This window comes from Mustelus asterias, chromosome 7 (genome assembly GCF_964213995.1).
Source record: "Mustelus asterias chromosome 7, sMusAst1.hap1.1, whole genome shotgun sequence".
Classification (NCBI taxonomy): Eukaryota; Metazoa; Chordata; class Chondrichthyes; order Carcharhiniformes; family Triakidae; genus Mustelus; species Mustelus asterias.
Genome location: NC_135807.1, coordinates 77,566,587 through 77,584,409, shown reverse-complemented (window position 1 = coordinate 77,584,409; position 17,823 = coordinate 77,566,587). Strand labels below are relative to the sequence as shown.

Genomic DNA, 17,823 nt, shown 5'->3' with positions numbered 1-17,823 from the left:
CTTTCCACAAATATTTAATCCCTCCACCACCAACCAACAATGGAGCGGTGTGTACCATCTACAAGATGCAGTGTAGGAACTCACCGACGCTCCTTAGGCAGCACCTTCCAAAACCTTCCACCGAGAATGACATGGTCAGCAGACACATGGGAGCACCATTACCTGGATGTTCCCCACCAAGTGACTCACCAATCTGACTTGAGCTATAACACCATTCCTTCACTGTCGCTGGGTCAAAATCCTGGAACTCCCTCCCTAACAGCACTGTGGTTGTAACTACTCCACATGGACTGCAGCAGTTCAAGAAGGCAGCTCACCACCACATTCTCGAAGGCAATTAGGGATAGACAATAAATGCTGACCTCACCATCAATACCCACGGCCTGTAAATTAATTTTTAAAAACTTGCAGCCATTGTCATGGAAAGTAATAAAAGAGCAGGACCCTTGATTCCCAATCCCTGCCCATCACTCCCTACAAATATCTCCACTGGAAACTACAATGAATTGTGGCTAAATTTGCAGACCAAGGGTTGAAAAACATTATGTTTCCTTTTATCTGAATGACAAAATTTGAACATTTTCCCTGACCATGGTGGGGAAATGCACTGCTTTGGCTTTGAAGCCCATTGACACGGCTTGGGTTTATAAAAAGTGCTTTATAAATGTGTGTTTTTTCTCTTTATCGAAGTTATATATTAAAACCAAGTGCCCCCCGGCCCCTGTCCTTTCCATGTGGTTCGCGAAGGACTTCGGCAGCAATTTGAGGCTAATTTTATACCACAATTTTGCTTCATTGATTGTAGTGTCTTTAAATCAGTTTCCTAATTTTGTTTGAGAAGGATCTATTGGCGTGTCTGTTTTGGTTTTTTTGGTTGACATTGGGAGGCTACTTCACTGTTTTGGTGATGGGTGTGTTTGAGACCATATAATGGCATTAATGGCTTTCAGTGAATGAGCAAAGTGTCTGAGAGGTCATGAAATCAAGAAGTTTGCTGTAGCAATTTTGCTTTTGGAACCTCCAGGAATGGGTGACTGATTTTGTGGCCTGCTTGAAGTAGAAATTCTATAACAGCTGATGCCGAGGATGTAAACTTTGAATTTGAAAGCTGCGTGGTAGAGAGTTTGCATATGTAAAGAGATTTCTGTACAGTTGCTCTTCTTATATCATCTCTCCTTCTCTCCCCCCCCCCCCCCCCCCTCTCTCTCTCTCTCTCCTCTCCCCCCCCCCCCCCCCCCCCCATTCAAGCCTCTCTGGTTCTACGTTGAATATTTGAGTGAAGGAAAACGTTTTCCTCTTCAGTCTCTGGCACGTGCCCTGTCTGTCTCCCTAGGTTTAATTATGATCATGTTACATCATGCTTGGGAAGGCATTATAACAACTGCAGTGAGAGCACCTCAGGAGATTTGAAAGTGCATGTCGCCAAGCATGAGCCTATTAGATGTTCTGAAAGCTAGACTTGTGGCTCTTTAATTACATTGCAAATTTATGACAAAATAAGCAAATGACTCTCGAATATTCACTTGTTTGAATTTCAGCAACAGCTATGTTGGCACGGAATGAGACTGAAGTTGCTCGAAACTTTCTGCTGGCTTGGAACTGCCAAATTTAACAGGAATAGAGTTCAGTGAATACCAGAATGTTGCTGCAGGCATGCAACTAAATTTTTGATTGGGCTTGCTCTATTTGGGAGGGAAATCTGGAAACTGTTGACTGTTCTTTGCCTTGTATTCTGGCATGTTGAGTGCTGAGTGGGTCGGCAGATTTGCAATAGCCATATTTGCTTCTGTTTGTGACCCTGCTGCTATTTTTCCCTAGCGTTCTGTAATCTGACACTATTGCCAGATGTTGAGGTGGAGCTTAAGCTTTCAGGAATATGTGAAAACTGTTCAGTCTAAAATCTCTATAAAATGTCATTCAAAAGCCTTATGAAAAGGTGCAAGTAACTGCAAAAATACTGAAACCTGATATCAAGAAATCCAGTGCAAAGTCTGACGATGAGCAGAAAGTTAAACATAATTATCTTTATGACCTGGATTTAGTTTTGAGAATCTGAGTGAATGAATTAATTAGACTGAATTAGGACCTGCTCTATAGGGCTGTAGCTCCTGTATCCTTTTATAATCAGTTGAGTGGCTCCTATTTCATTTAATTTCTAATTCCTAATTCCACTGAAAAATTGCTGACACCAAGTATAGCAACATTAGATGTTAAAGTACCATTGTATTCATATGTTTACTTTCGCATTTGTTTGCCACAGGTGTATACACAGGTTGGAGTGTTTATTTAAAGTTTTAACTTGTGTATCTCTTGCATGTCATGTTTTCAATGGCTGCAATACAATCCTAGAATGACCTTAAGAGCTCAGAGCACTAATGCAGCTGTACCAACCCAAATTCCCATCATATATGGAGAAGGGTGTGGTCTGATGTGTGGCTAACAGGTAACAACTTGTATTTGCATAACACCTTTTAAGATGGGAACATTTCCAAAGATACTTCATGAAAGTATAATTACAAATAAATGGACTTGGAGCTCAAAATGATGATGAGGGCTGACCAAAAGCTTGTTAATGGGTGTATTTTGAGATGGGCTTTTAAAGGAGAGGGAGATGGGAAGGGGGTGGGGTATGGTGGGGGGAGCAGAGAGGTTAGACATGACATTGTAGAGTTTGGAGCCTGGATTGCTAAGATACAGCTACCAATGGTGGAGCAGAGAGGCTTGTGAGGGAGGCTGGGGTTGGTATGGGGGAAAGAGAATTTCAGAAAGACTAGAGTTGGAGGGGGACTGGATTTAGGGGGTAAGACTGTGGAACTGGAGTGATTAAGACCACAATGGGGCTTCAGCGCAAACTTTGGAGTCTTTAATTGGAGGTGTTGGGGGCTCGAGCCAGTGTAGGTCAGTGAGCACAGTGATAATCAGGTGAGCAAATTGGTCAAGTTCTGATGATCATTTAGGATGGACATGAGTAACATTTTGGATGTTTTTAAGTATTTTGTTTCCTGGTTGTATTTGTGCATGGGGGACATGTATATAGTTTGAATCAATGTTCCTAACATTCCCATAATTTGCACACGTCTCTGACAAGTTGCTGACATCAATAAACAGTGGTGTCCTGATTACGGATTCATTCATCGTTGAGACGCGTGCACTTTAAAAAAAAAAATTCTGAAGCCTCAGAAAACCTCCCCTCCAAATCCAAAGAGGACTAGCAAATAAAATCTAACTTGGCTGAATTGCCAGGGCTGTATGTAGCTGCCCGGCCACAGGTTGGGCTCTGCTGCTTTTGGTAGCTTCCAATTATTTTACTTAGTAATATTTCTGTAAATGTTTGAGATAAAGGTCCATCCAATTGACCAAAACCCTTCTGTCTTTCCATCACGCCAAAGCAGCAGTTTGGGTTATGGAAAGGGTAGCTTGCCTATATATTCTGGTATGCTCTACTTCAATTGACAGGTTTCAACCTGCTTTCAAAAAAACGTCATGCAAACATTGATATATTTAATGATGATAAATTGTCAGACTGAACATGAGCCTACAGAATCATAAATTGAACCTGTTTTGAATGGATGTCAAGCCAGCCAAAACCCAGGGAGGTGCGTGGGTCCTGCAGCATGCTGTGACACTGCTGATATTAGAACGTGTGAATTACAGTTGCTGCCTTTTCAGCTGTGGCATTGTGTTTAAAATTGACCTAGAATGATAAAGTTTTCCCTCTTGTCCCTGTGAACGTTCTGCATTTTTACTTGGGCTACTGTGGTGGCTGGCATCAAAATGAAGAGTTTGCAGTGTTCTTGAGGTTAGAGTTTAGGCAGATTACTCCCACTTGAAAATGCTCCATTGGTCAGCACTTACATTTCACCGTGATCAGTGTAGGGTAATTTAACAGGAAACTTCTCAGACCAACTCCTTCCTCAGTATGTCATGGGTATGTTAGGAAGAAATCTTTAATTGTACACCTGATTCGGGTATGTTTCAGATATTGCAGAACCACATGAAATAACTTTGTCTATCCTATATATTGGTTTCCATGGCTACCATAGAAACCTTTCATATTAATGAGTGCATTTTTGCTGGAATTAGTCATGGAACTTTCAGGAGATCCAAGACCATTGCATATGGTGTTAACCTTGTTCTTCACTTTTCCTGTCCCATTTGATACTTTTCTTCAATAATTCTTTCTTCATTACTATGAAGTGTTTCTTAACAGCCACTAATGGTAATGCATTCTTCTAATTCTACACAGAAACCTTCTAAGAACTCTCTTAATGTCTCTAGCATTGTACTAATGCTAAATTTGTGAAAATTTCTTATCTCTTTATTGACAGTTGAAGTCGGCCTTTTAGTGTTACATTCTCAATATATTTCAAAATTTTGATTTTCTTTTTCTACAAATTTTCCCTGTAACCTTTCCTACTCCATTGGGTACATCGCTAATTCTTTTAAGTCTCATCTCTACTTTGGCATGGTGAAAACTGGACATATACCTCCAATAATGCTCTAACTACTGTACCATGCAGATTCTCCATTACCTTTTGTTATCAGCATCCTTGAATGTAAAACCTGGGATCTTATTTTGTCCCTTTGGTGACCCTTTCTACTTGTAATTCTGCCTTTTAAAGAGATAATATATCTGTATCCTTCAATCTATCTCTCATCACTCTCCATTCTCTGTTCTTTTTCTTCCAAATTGCAGTTTACACTGATCAATGTAAATCAGATTTGCCACATATCTGCCTATCTCCTAACCCACTTATGCTTGTCGCATGTCTCCCATGGTCTTCCTCCGTTTCCTCTGCTTCCTAATTTTATTTCAGTAGAATTATCTATTACTCCTTATATCCAAAATTATTTGCATAAAGGTAGGTCCCATCAAAAAATTGCTGGGACCCTCTACAAGTGACAGTTTGCTAATCTGAGAAACATCCATTGATTTTGTTGCTTTCTAACCTTCAATTGTCCTTCTATTTATTTTGCTACTTTATCTTGCAACGCAGAGTCTTGATCTTCGAGAAACCCTTTGTGCACAAATTTTCAAAAGTTCAAATATATCATAACTAAATTCCACAAAGGTATATATCTTTATTCACTAATGTGATGTGGGTGTCGCTGACTAAATTATTCTACCTTTTGCAAATCTATCTTGAGGTTAATTAATCTATTGCAATCCAGATTTATTTTCTTCCTTTTGAACCTATAACTTTTTCGCCACTCATTTGATACAGTCCCTATTTGCAAAGATATTGTGGAATCATATGGTTAGCACCCTTGCTATTCTCTAACACTCCCTCTGGAGTGTAATGGCCTGTTAAATATCAATATTAATTCCCATGGAAGGCAAGACCTCACATTTAGGAACTCCTCAGGAGCTCCTAAAACATAAAAGTATTTGACTGTGAAGTTTCATATAGGCACACAATTTACACACAGCAAAGTGGAACAAATAGTAAAGAAGATAAAATGATCACTTAATTTGCTTTTTGTAGTGTGTATGAAGGTTGATTTGCTGGGACACTAAGAGAGCTCCCCTGCTCGATAGGGGGAAGCTATAGGATCATTACATCCACCCAAAGGAACAGACGAGGCCTCTGTTGAATGTCTCTTCCAAGATTCAATGCTTCTCCCTTGCAGAACTCCCTTGGTACTGCATTAAAATGTTAGCCGAGATTGAGTACTTTGGTCCTGCAGCTTGTAACCTCCTGACTCTGATATGAAACTTTTTGTTTCAATCATTTGAATCAAACTGGAATCCGTTAAAAAACAATTGCCTTTATAATATTTGGGCACCTTTTTAATTGTGCTTGATAAGACTTGGTTACTGTTGCATCTGAAAATCCTATATTTAAATTTCATTTCCTCGGGAGTTAAGATATTTATTTAGTGAATAATAGTGAAGATATTTGAGGCACTGCTTTGTTTGCTAAGCAAAGATGGTCAACATAAAATTATAACTACAAAGCAAAAAGTTAATGTACAAGTGAGGTTTTCATCCGAACTCCCTGTTCATTTATTGAAAGTCTATAATTAGTGTTTCTGCAAATGTTCATCACGACTGCAATAAATTGTTAAAATGATAAAAGCAAATTACTGTGGATGCTGGAATCTGAAACAAAAATGAAAAATGCTGGAAAATCACAGCAGGTCTGGCAGCATCTGTGGAGAGAGAACAGTGTTAATACTTCAAATCTGACTCTTAGAGCTGAAATGAATTTGGTAAGGAATTACTTCCATTGTATTTAACTGCTTGCCTATTTGGAGAATATTTTTAGCATCATTTTACTGAGTGGCATTCACATGCAGGTTTGTATGCTAGGAGACTGGAGGCCTCAAGTGATTTAAAAATTAATTTTTTGCAGCATTCAGTAGAATCCTGATGCAAATCATTTGTTTGGGGGGGATGGGGAAGGGAGTGCACAGATACAGCCACATGCTACCATTTGTGGCACAGCATTTGTACCATGTTAATGGCCTTCACTCAACAGCAGAGGCAGCAGCATAGTCGTACTATTGCTGGACGAGTAATCCTGAAACCCAGATTCGAATCCCACCAATGCGGATGGTGAAATTTGTATTCAATTTTTAAAACAAATTCTGGGATTACAAGTGTCGTGATGATTGGAAAACCCTTGTCAATTGTCATAAAAACCCATCTGCTTCAATGTCCTTTCGGGAAAGAAATCTGTCACCTTACTCTGACTCGCCTACATATGACTCCAGATCCACAGCAGTGTGGTTGATTTTTAAATACTCTCAGGGATGGGCAATAAATGTTGGCCCAGCCAATGATACCCTCGTCCAATGAACAAATAAAAGAATATATAACTGGCAGGTATGTGCAAATGTATTGGATCATATTTGGTTCATACTTTACCTTTATAAATCAGCCACATATCACAGCTGAACAGGTGGATTTTCCTAATCAAAGTAACTACCAATTATGAATTTATAAATCAAAAATGAATAGTTAGCAACAGGGTTAGCACTGCTACCTCACAGTGTCAGGGGCCCGTGTTTGATTCCAGCCTTGGATAACTGTGTGGGGTTTGAAGGTTCTCCCCATGTCTGCGTGGGTTTCCTCCCAGAGTCCAAAGATGTGCAGGTTAGGTGGATTGGCCATGCTAAATTGGCCCTTGGTATCAGGGAGATTAGCAGGATAAATACATAGGGTTACAAGGATAAGGCCTGGGTGGGATTGTTGTTGGTGCAGACCTAATGGGTTGAATGGCCTCTGCACTGTAGGGAAACTATGATTCTAAAAAAGGGGAAGGTGTGAAGGAAAAAAATAAACACATTAAATCACTGTTTTGAGACTTTTCAGCTGCCACCCTGGGTCCTGAAATATGCTTTTCTTAAAACATGGAAAACTTTAAAAAAAACAGGCACTATACGATGATATTTTCTATGTTTTAAATAAGTTTTCTATTGGAGGGGTGTGACTTGAAGTTTGAGTCTTATGGTCATGTAAATTCCCAGATATATCCCTGTCAGCTAATGGAGTTAGTAGACATACCTGTGCCTGTAGATATGTTTAACAGGTTGACCACTTATTCACAGAACAGGGCAATATTTCATGGTCCTCCTTTATTTCAAAAAAATTACTGCAAGTAATATCCTCCCCTGCCCAAGAAAATCCCTTTTAGAACTAATTAAACCAATTCTGGATTTATTTTGTGAATGGCAACAAAAACAAATTAAAACATGAATTGCAGCTTTTTCTGAGATAACTATAAAAGCAAGGTGCCACATTAGTCAGATAATTCAGGAGTACAAGAAGAAAGTATACTTGAGGTTAAAGTTAGCAAGTTGATACAGTTGAGCATTTTTTTTATTGTTTGTTCACGGGTTGAGGGCGTTGCTGGCTGGGCTAACACTTATTGTCCATCCCTGAGGGCATTTAAGAGCCAACCACATTGCTGTGGATCTGGAGACTCATGTAGGCCAGACCAGGTAAGGACAGCGGATTTCATAGAGTCCCTACAGTGCAGAAGAGGCCATTTGGCCCATCGAGTCTGCACCGACGACTCTTCAGAGCGAACCCTAACCCCGGCCCCGTCCCCATAATGCCATGCATTACCATGGCCAATCCATCTAACCTACATATCTTGGGACACTAAAGGGGCAATTTAGTGTAGCCAATCCACCTAATCTGTACATCTTTATGTTGTGGGAGGAAACCGGGGAGAATGTGTAAACTCCACACGGTCACCCAAGGTCGGAATTGAACCCAGGTCCCTGGAGGTGTGAAGCAGCAGTACCAACAACTGTGCCACCGTTCCTTCCCTAAAGGATATCAGTGAACCAGATGGGTTTTTATGTTAATCAACAATGGTTTCATGATCATCATTAGACATTTAATTCCAGAATTTTTTTATTGAATTCAAATTTCACCATCTGCCAAAATGGGATTCTAACCCAGGTCCCCAGAGCATTACCCTGGGTCTCTGGATTACTAGTCCAGCAACAGTATACCACTGCCTCCCCCAATTAATTGTTAATGGTAATTAATTGTTTAATTAATCGTGTTTAATTAAATGCAGGCGGTGGATGTTAACTGGGAACTCGCTGTAAAAAGGAAAAGGACTAAAAGCGTGGTCGTGGGTTCAGATGTATATATTTCTAATGTTTACGCAGCTCAAAAATCTTGTTTGTATACCTAGTAGCAAGTTATAGCATTTTTCAAATTTGGAGGTGAATATGGAATAACGTCCTGAATTAAATACCCATTTCAGTCAAATATCGAGTTTGCACGTTCTTCCAATGTCTGTGTCGGTTTCCTCCGGGTGCTCTGGTTGGGAAGGGGGGTAGGATAAATGTGGCATTACGGGGATAGGGCCAGAGCGGGATTGTTGTTGATGCAGGCTCAATAGGATGAATGGCTTCCTGCACTGTAGGGATTCTATGATTCTAATATTAGTACTGTCGCAAAGAGATTTGGTAAAGAAAGATGCAGTTTAATTTATTTCCTTCTTGGAACAAGGCTTTTTAGAACAACCACCAAGAGCAATTTAAGATACTAAAGGATCACATTATATGCAGAGCTCCATGCATTCACCTACAGGTAATTCCTCAGGAATCTATTGAAAAAAAGTACTGTATTGTATCTGAGAAGAAATCATACGAGTCTACTAAATTCTTAGTTTTATTAATTATTCCTCCATCATTTTTGAGATGGATTAATGGCCTGTGCAACAGTTCAAACACTAACTCACTGTAAGTAGCGTTAAAGCAGATATGGTGGTATCCGAACAGATGAATTAGAAGCATAATGAGACTAGATTTATTTTTGTCACGAAATTTACCAATGATTCCCCTCAAATTATCCTGTGGTACACTTTGCAAGTCAATCCAACTGAACAGGTTCAAGACACCCGTTTCATTGTAATGAAGACATTTTAAAAACTATATTAAAAATTGAAGTGCAGCATTTCTTTTATTAACATTCAAATTGAGCGCTAAAGAAAATACATTATTTCCTAATGGAGTTCTTGATTCTATAGTGGATACATTTTACCCCTCCAGTTTAGTGGGTGTGCTTGTGAGTTTGTACACAACTACACTCTCAATCTTTTTCAGTCACGCCCATTGACGAAGCTTGTCAGGATTTGGAAGGGAAGCTGAAGGTTAACCTTTTGAAGTCAAAAGACTTTAATCTAAAATGCCGTTTCATCACTAAAAACATTGAGTTCAGAATAGAGCGCGAACATACTTTAAAATTGTTTTTAACTCAGAAAATATAAACTGCAGATTACAAATTCTGGAGCGCTCTGATTAGTATTCTGTACCAAAGTGAAAATATGGTTATTGGTTCAGATTGAAATTTGCTACGTTTAGCATTGAAATGTTTATTGTATTTTGAAGATAAAACGCACAGTGCAAAGCAAAAGCAGATCACACGACAACATGTGAAACTGAAAGGGATTATTGGGATGTAAAATTCTAGTTCTGATTTTTTTTTTAGGTGAGGACTAAAGGTCAAATCTTTATTAAAGTTGCTGCATAATGTGCCTCCTTCTGTGTGAAAACAAAATAAACAATAGCTTGTTTCTTGTATGCAGATATGTGTAACTGTATAATGCCAGTTCTTTAATTGCCTCATCTCTGTTCATGTTTGAGATTCAAAATTTACATCTGACACACAAATGCTATCATTATTGCTTGGCCTTCCCTCTGGCAATGTTAACTTTCATTGCAGGATATGGAAATGTCAACAGCAATAAGATTCACATTAAGTGGGGCAAAAGTCTTTCTCTGATGGCATTGATTGAAGGCTACAGTAACAACCACCTGCGATTTATATAGCATCATTTAACATATTTAACTCTCCCCATGTGTTTCACACAAGTGTCATCAGACAAAGTTTGACACTGAGTCAGAAGGACAAAGAAGGGAATTGAAGAGAGGGGGGGAGATTTTAAAGAGCGAAATGCAGAGCATGGGGACTAGACTGGTTAAGAGATGAAAATCAGGGGTGTTAAGAGGCTGTATTTAGAGGAGTACGAAGATCTGAGGGTTCTAAGGCTGGAGGAGATTTGAAAGAGGAAGTGAAGCCGTAGAGGGATTTGAACAGAAAGATGCGAATTGTTAGTTCAAGGCATTGATTGACCAGGAGCCAATGTTGGTCAGTATACATCAGGGTTATGGGTGAAAGCAATTTGGTGCAAGTTTGGATGCAGACAGCAGAGTTTTGCATGAGCTCAAGGTTATGATGAGTGGGAGGCGAGTCAAGAAGGCATTACATTGGATGGATCAGGAAGTGATCAGAGCATGGGTGTTAGAGGCAGGTCAAAGGCAAGTGTCACTACAGAGTTGGAAGTAGGCATTTTGTGAAGGGGCACCTGTCTCAATGGCTTCATATCAATTAATGAGAGTTTTCGCGGATGCCAGCTTTAGTCTGGACACAGTCATTTGGGACTGCACAAGAGCTCTTTGGTCTTTCTGGTTTATCTTCAGTGACAGTAAATGCCATTTTCAAGTTATTAATACACTCCTCTTTCTTTGGCTATAACACCTAGATATGCAATTGAATTGCTGACTTCACTCGATGTTTGAGATCCAGTATCAAATTGTTAGATAGATTTGCTGGGAAACTGGAGAACGGTTCCGGAGAAGGGCTTTTTTTGATTATGCGTCTTAACGAGTTGTATATTGGATGGTGATTATGAAGATGCGAGGAAACTGGTTTGATTCTGTCCTAAGAAAATAAGCCTGCAAAGTTTTCCAAAACTACAACAAATCAGGTGGGAGGCTACAGTTTTCAGTTGTAAATCTTTCTGTGATCTGCCAATATTGCATTGAGAACATGACTGTTGAAGGTCATTAAAAGTAGTCTTTGAAAAGATACTAGGCGATAGAAAAGCTGATTGTAGACATAAGAGAGAGTGGTTTAAAAAAAGTTCCCCCTACCATTGCAGTCACCAGAAAATAGCTCCTTTTTTTAAGAGATGGGTTGGGCTGAAATATAACAGAACTAGGATCTGGCAGAATTGTTAAGTGGATTCTTAGCATGCAACTCTAAAACCCAAATATATACCAGTGAGACGTGTGCTTTGCCGAAAGTGAATCATTATACCTATCTGACTAGATGGAGAAGCACAGTAAGGAGTCTAACGACACCAGGGTTAAAGTCCAACAGGTTTATTTGGTAGCAAACGCCACTGGCTTTCGGAGCGCTGCCCCTTCGTCAGGTGAGTGGGAGATCTGTTCACAAACAGGACATATAAAGACACAAACTCAATTTACAGAATAATGATTGGAATGCGAGTCTTTCTCACGTGAGAACACCATCCACCAGGTACATGGTATATACTCTTACAACTCTGCCAACGTTGTCTACCTGATACGCTGCAGGAAAGGATGTCCCGAGGCATGGTACATGGGGGAACCATGCAGACGCTACGACAATGGATGAATGAACATCGCTCGACAATCACCAGGCAAGACTGTTCTCTTCCTGTTGGGGAACATGTCAGGGGCATTCGGCCTCTGATCTTCGTTTTCCAAGGCAGCCTTCATGGCACACAGTGCAGAGTCGCTGAGCAGAGACTGATAGCCAAGTTCCGCACACACGAGGACAGCCTAAACCGGGATATTGGGTTCATGTCACACTATCAGTAACCCCCACGACTTGCCTGGACTTGCAAAATCTCATTAACTGTCCTGTCTGGAGACAATACACATCTCTTTAACCTGTGCTTAATGCTCTCTCCACTCACATTGTCTGTACCTTTAAGACTTGATTAGCTGTAAAGACTCGCATTCCAATCATTATTCTGTAAATTGAGTTTGTGGCTTTATATGCCCTGTTTGTGAACAGATCTCCCACTCACCTGACGAAGGAGCAACGCTCCGAAAGCTAGTGCCATTTGCTACCAAATAAACCTGTTGGACTTTAACCTGGTGTTGTGAGACTTCTTACTGTGTTTACCCCAGTCTAACGCCAGCATCTCCACATCATGACTACCATAGATGGAGAAGATCAGTGGTACCCAAACCTTTCTGACCACTTAAGTGTGACAAAAGATTCCCCCTGACCCTACCACCTACCAGTTTTACGTTACCTGTTTTCACTTGCCGCTACTTTAAAAACTCATCAGAATTAATGAAATGTAATAAATTTGTGTGCATTTTTAAAATGAAATATTGTAAGTCAATTATTATTTCACACGAACAAAAGTGTAGACATTCTCGTATTATGCACAGTGATGCTGTAAGAGAACATATTTATTTGAAACATTCTAACGTGTTACAAAATCATCTCAATCTTCTGAGAATTTTGTACCTTTCTTACATTTATATTAATCAAGTTGCAGGAGGGAGTTTAATTTAAACAGCCCTGATTTTTTTCTTCTCACCACCCATCCATAAAGAGAAAGGTGTTTTGATTTTGACCCTTATTCCCCCCCCCCGCCCCCCCCACTTATAAGTGGTGGTGTGTTTTCCAAGTGCTCAGTTTTGCTGTGATCCAATTTTTTAATAACCCCACAGCAAACCTGAGATAGGGTAAACTCAGAGGGTTAGTTTATTTGCACACAAAATGGGATGGGGGCGTTAGCTACATGCAATCATACCATAAAAGGGATTGAGAAAGAAAGTTACAGGGCAAAGACCACAGAGAAAATAATCGTTTCATGCGAATCCAGAGTCCAAAAACAAAGTCAAGTGGTGTATTCTTTTGCCGAAGTCTGCAGGTTGAAAACTGATGCTGGATAATTCACTTTTCCAGGAGCGATGATTCCCACGATGCGATAGGCACTTAGAAATTAATTTGTCTTGTAGGTGCTGGCATGGAAGTTTAGTAGTTCCGGTAGAAACAGCGTTGATAGCAAGCCAGGATTTCAAACCTGGACAGAGTCCTTTTTTTAATGAGCTGCTGCTTGCGAGATGGAAAATGGCAGACTGATTATCTGTACAGCAAAACAATGCCACAGGTTCCTCCAGCTAGGGGGTCATATCACATGACTCCCACCTGTCTGCTTTGGCAAAGGATATGTATTCCTTTGTCTGGATTCTTGAGATTGTTAATGTTTAACCATTTAAGAATTTGAAAGAAAAAGAGCAGGGTCTTTTTTCCTAGCAGATTAGAAGTCTCTTGTTGGCCAAACCTGCCTTATGAAATGTAGAAGGCCGTTGTGCAATTCCCTTTTATGTTTGTCTCAGTCCACAGGGCTGTTAGCATGTCTTCAGAAATTGGGGTGTCAGCTTTTCAGTTATTGCCAGAAAGTTCTCTTTTTTTAAGGGCTATATGCAGACGTAGCTTCAGCCTTTTTAAAGTCTTTGACCAGTTTTCTTTTTAATTTTAGGAAGTAGCCAGGTTGGTATAAACAGCCCTTTTGTCTTGTGACACAATTGGTTCAGTTCCTGAAAACCATGTTGCAAGTCAAAATGCCATAATTTGGAACCGTTTTTTCCATAGGAATGATGGTATAAATGGGGGAATGGTTCCCGAACCAAGGCTCGAAATCACACATGGGGCACCCAGCTGTATAAAATGTTCTTAACTCTTGCCTTGTCAAGTCGCTGAGGCGACTGCTGATGCCGACACGCTTTAGCACAAGTTCCTTGGCTAGTCTGGGGGATATAATGAAGCCATTTGATCACTGCCTGTTGCCTGTTTAACCGTGAACGTCTGCAAGTCTAAGCACGTATTAAATACAACACAAGTGTATAAAAGCATTAAAATGGCTTTGAAAAACATTCTGACAGAATAAAACACTTGTTTCCAATCTTAAGATGGTTTGACCTGTCCAGTCACCCAGATGGGTGGCACAGAAGGTCAATGTGCATGTATGACCGTGCTGGTGTGGCGTCATAAAGTTGAAACCCATGTTGTAAAGTTGAATTGGGTGTTAATTTATCAATGTTTTAAGTACTGTTCATCGTAACTTGAATGTTGTAAAGTCGAGGACTGCCTTTATATGCATATTTTATAAAACTATAGTGTGAGGTCTTGGCTCCATTAATCAAGTAAAATCAACAGTAGTGTAAGATTTATAAAACAACTTATTGAAACCACATTGTTGTTGCTCACTTTTGAGATGACGTATGAAGTTGCACAAATGGTTGAGATTAACGGTTCTAACCTGTTCTCGCTCATCTGGCCTTGACATTGTGTGTCAGTGACTTGCATTTTGGACCAGCCCTGGTGACTTAAGAACCACACTGACATCGGCTGGAGTAGAATTAAGAATCTTCAAAGGAAGGGAATAAGGCTCAAGTTAATATTTTCAGCAAGTCATGATACTGGTGCTGTACCTAAAAACCAATCATAAATTATGTGATCACAATTATTCAAATTAAGCAGAGACTGGAACCTGGAAATTGTACAACTGTCATGTGATAAACATTTAGTTACCTACATCAAAAACTCCCAATTGTTACCTAATGAGCCCTGGAAGAATATGATATGCTCCATGAATTTAAAAACTATGATGTTTTGGTAATGTGTTGGAATTGTATAAAATTTTAACTTGGATAATTTATGCAGTAAATAAAAATTGGATTTTTCGATTGCTATTCTGAGTTTCCCTTAAAGGGCCTTTTTAAGGTTTGGTGCAATCACTGACTGCTGGAGATGTTTGGGATTCCCCTGGGTTAACACTATAGAATCTCCTTTTTATATTTCTATCTGTTACCCATTTCCTCTTTCCTCCCCTCCCCCCTCCCCCACCCCAATCTCTTTCGCCCCTGCTCTCTCTTGCTCTACCCTTCCTCACTCACTCCCCCACCCCCACCCCGCCCTTATGCGCTGCAAAACTACAGCTATCTTGGTGGGTAGTGAGGACTCATGATCTGAGACAGATTGATCAGTAGGAAGGTGAATGTTTAGTATAAAATAACCAACAACTGCTGTGCTTTTGTAATCATGATGTGGATATAGCTGCTCCAATTAAGGTTCTAGGCAGTCGTGATCTCAATATGAGTGATTGATGAGGATTGTCTTAGGGTATTGTATGTTGGGGCTGCTTAGGCATTTGTAAAGTTCCGCACCAGATTAATAATTAAAATATAGTGCCTTTGATGACTTCAGGACATCTTGGAGCACTTTACAGACAATTCTGAACGTTTGAAAGTGGCCGTTCTTGCAATGTAGGAACTATAATCTGTTTATGCACAGCAGTATGATGCTGCTTGAAGGATAAATATTAACCAAGACTCTGGGGAGAAGTCCCCTACATTTCTGCCATTGAGGTCATGTTAAGTCTGTTGTTTACCTGACACCTATGTGGGCTGAATATTACTTGTGTAGCATCCTTTCTGACCAATAATGGGCTAAGCAGCTCAGGCCCTCTGTGGTGGCCTGTAATGTGCAAGATGTACGGGTGTTTGGTGCTCCAGTCCTCCTTGAAGCAGTTAAATAAACCAGCATTCTTCCACTGGAAAGGGGCCCCATTTAGGGTACATTAAAGTTGCACACATGGAGTACTGTTTAAAGAAAAACTGGTTCAGGACAATCTTTCTGAAGCTGATTTTAATATTCTCCATGCTGAAATGAGTTTAGATCAGGAAGAATTTTTTAAAAAGGTAATCCTAATTTTAGGTTTTATTGACTGTGTGCAGTTGTAGTTGCATTATCTGCATCACTACAGCTGCTACTGCTGCATCACAGCTGTTGTATGCAGACAAGTGTGTGTATCTGTGCATGCATCTTCTGCAATGGTAGTCTCTAGAAATGCAAACAATACAGTTAAAATTACAGTCAATATGCTTTGTGCCAGATGTCAAATTAATAGTTCAGTTGAGGCCTGGCAGAACATGGCCTGGTCTGGTTTTGGAGCCTAAATGCGAGTTGAGGGTGGTATCGTCGCAGTATTGTAACTTTGTCCTTGTTGCGGTGTCCAAATAGATTCTGAGAATGTTAAATGTTGACTATAGTTAAGTTAAACCATGAAAATTAGGACAAAGCTTCACAATTGTACTTCTGCATTGGATGTGATGGGATTGTCAACTTGCGTAGATGTTGGAGCAGTGAATGTCTGTCTGGATTTCTGGTGTGTACAGGTAATAACGCAAGAACAATAACTTCTATTACTTGAGAATACTCTGAGCTGCAATGCAGATTTAGAAAAGATTAATACAAAAGAGCCTGAAACAGTACTGAGGAAAAAGCAGTATTTGGTTTTATGTTGAGGGATTTGCTGATGAACATCTCGCTGCAAGGGAGTGCCTAGTTGGTACTGAGCATTTTCCTGTTGTGTGGAGTAAAATGTTTCTACTGTACTGCCTTAACCTTTGCACTAAACAATACCCCCTACTGCAGCAGTGTGGCATTGCTGTTTTAGACATCAAGCCACTCTTAGCTTAAGTGCTAATTAATTCAGAATTCAAGGTGATATCTGCTGTGGAATAATGCTTGCTAGAAATACAAGCTTATTTAATACAAGAGCCTCCGAGTTAGTAGACTTGATGCTCAGCTTGGGATTCAGGTTATGGAACCCATGTGTGAATGAAAAGATGGTATGTTGACCCAACTGAACCAATCTAGTATCTGCTGAAACACATTCTAATGCTTTGATTTAACAAATGCCTTGATAGTATAATTTTGTGGACTTTGTTCTCCAGTGCTTGGTCCAAAGAGCTGTAAATCATTATTGCATTATAATTGTTAATTAAACCACTGTAGTTTAACTCGAGTATGTATTGAGTGAAGGATTGAATTGACTATGTATAATTTTGATAAATATTACATTTTCTTTGGCAGAGTGAGGAGGATAATGTCTGAAGATTGTCAATCATATTGCAACCGAAATGCCCTAGGGGTGTTTTTGGAGTAAAGCCAAGGTATGTTAAAATTTTGATTTTCTTTTCCACATGGTTTTAACTGTTAAGAGTTTATAGTACTCCAAATTGTCATTGGTGCATAAGGCCTGTAGTGTAGGAAGAAAGAACTTGATGTTTATAAAGTGCCTTCACATCCTCAGGATATCCCATAGTGCATTGCAGCCAATAAAGTACTTTGTGTTCTAATGTGCGTAAACATGGCAGAATTTGGGATCAACAAGGTTGTGTGACTGAAAATGAGATAAATGACTAGATCTATTTTAGTGCTGCTGGTTAAGGGATAAATGTTGGCTGGGACACAGCGAGAACTCTTCTGTTGCTGGAACGCTGCCATGGGATCTTTTACATCAACCTGGGAGAGCAGACAGACCTACTGGTTTAACGTCGCATCCAAATGATGGCACCTCTCAATGGAACACTTGCTCAGTACTGCACTGAATGTGGGCTATGTTTGTCTGTGTTTTTATAATAGAAACAATATTAAAATATTGCACAATTTTATGCTTTTATGTAATACAAGTGATGGTGGCTTTGTCATTTTCTGTC

General features: G+C 39.8%; 1 protein-coding gene across 1 annotated transcript in view; it reads left to right on the top strand.

Annotated features, from left to right (window-relative positions):
- The window catches only part of ncoa2 (nuclear receptor coactivator 2), a 266,392-nt gene that overhangs the window by 76,706 nt on the left and 171,863 nt on the right, over nucleotides 1–17,823 (top strand). The window contains exon 3 of the mRNA XM_078216293.1: nucleotides 17,198–17,277. The gene's annotated coding sequence lies outside the window, so the exon portion shown is untranslated. The remainder of the gene's footprint in view (nucleotides 1–17,197; nucleotides 17,278–17,823) is intronic.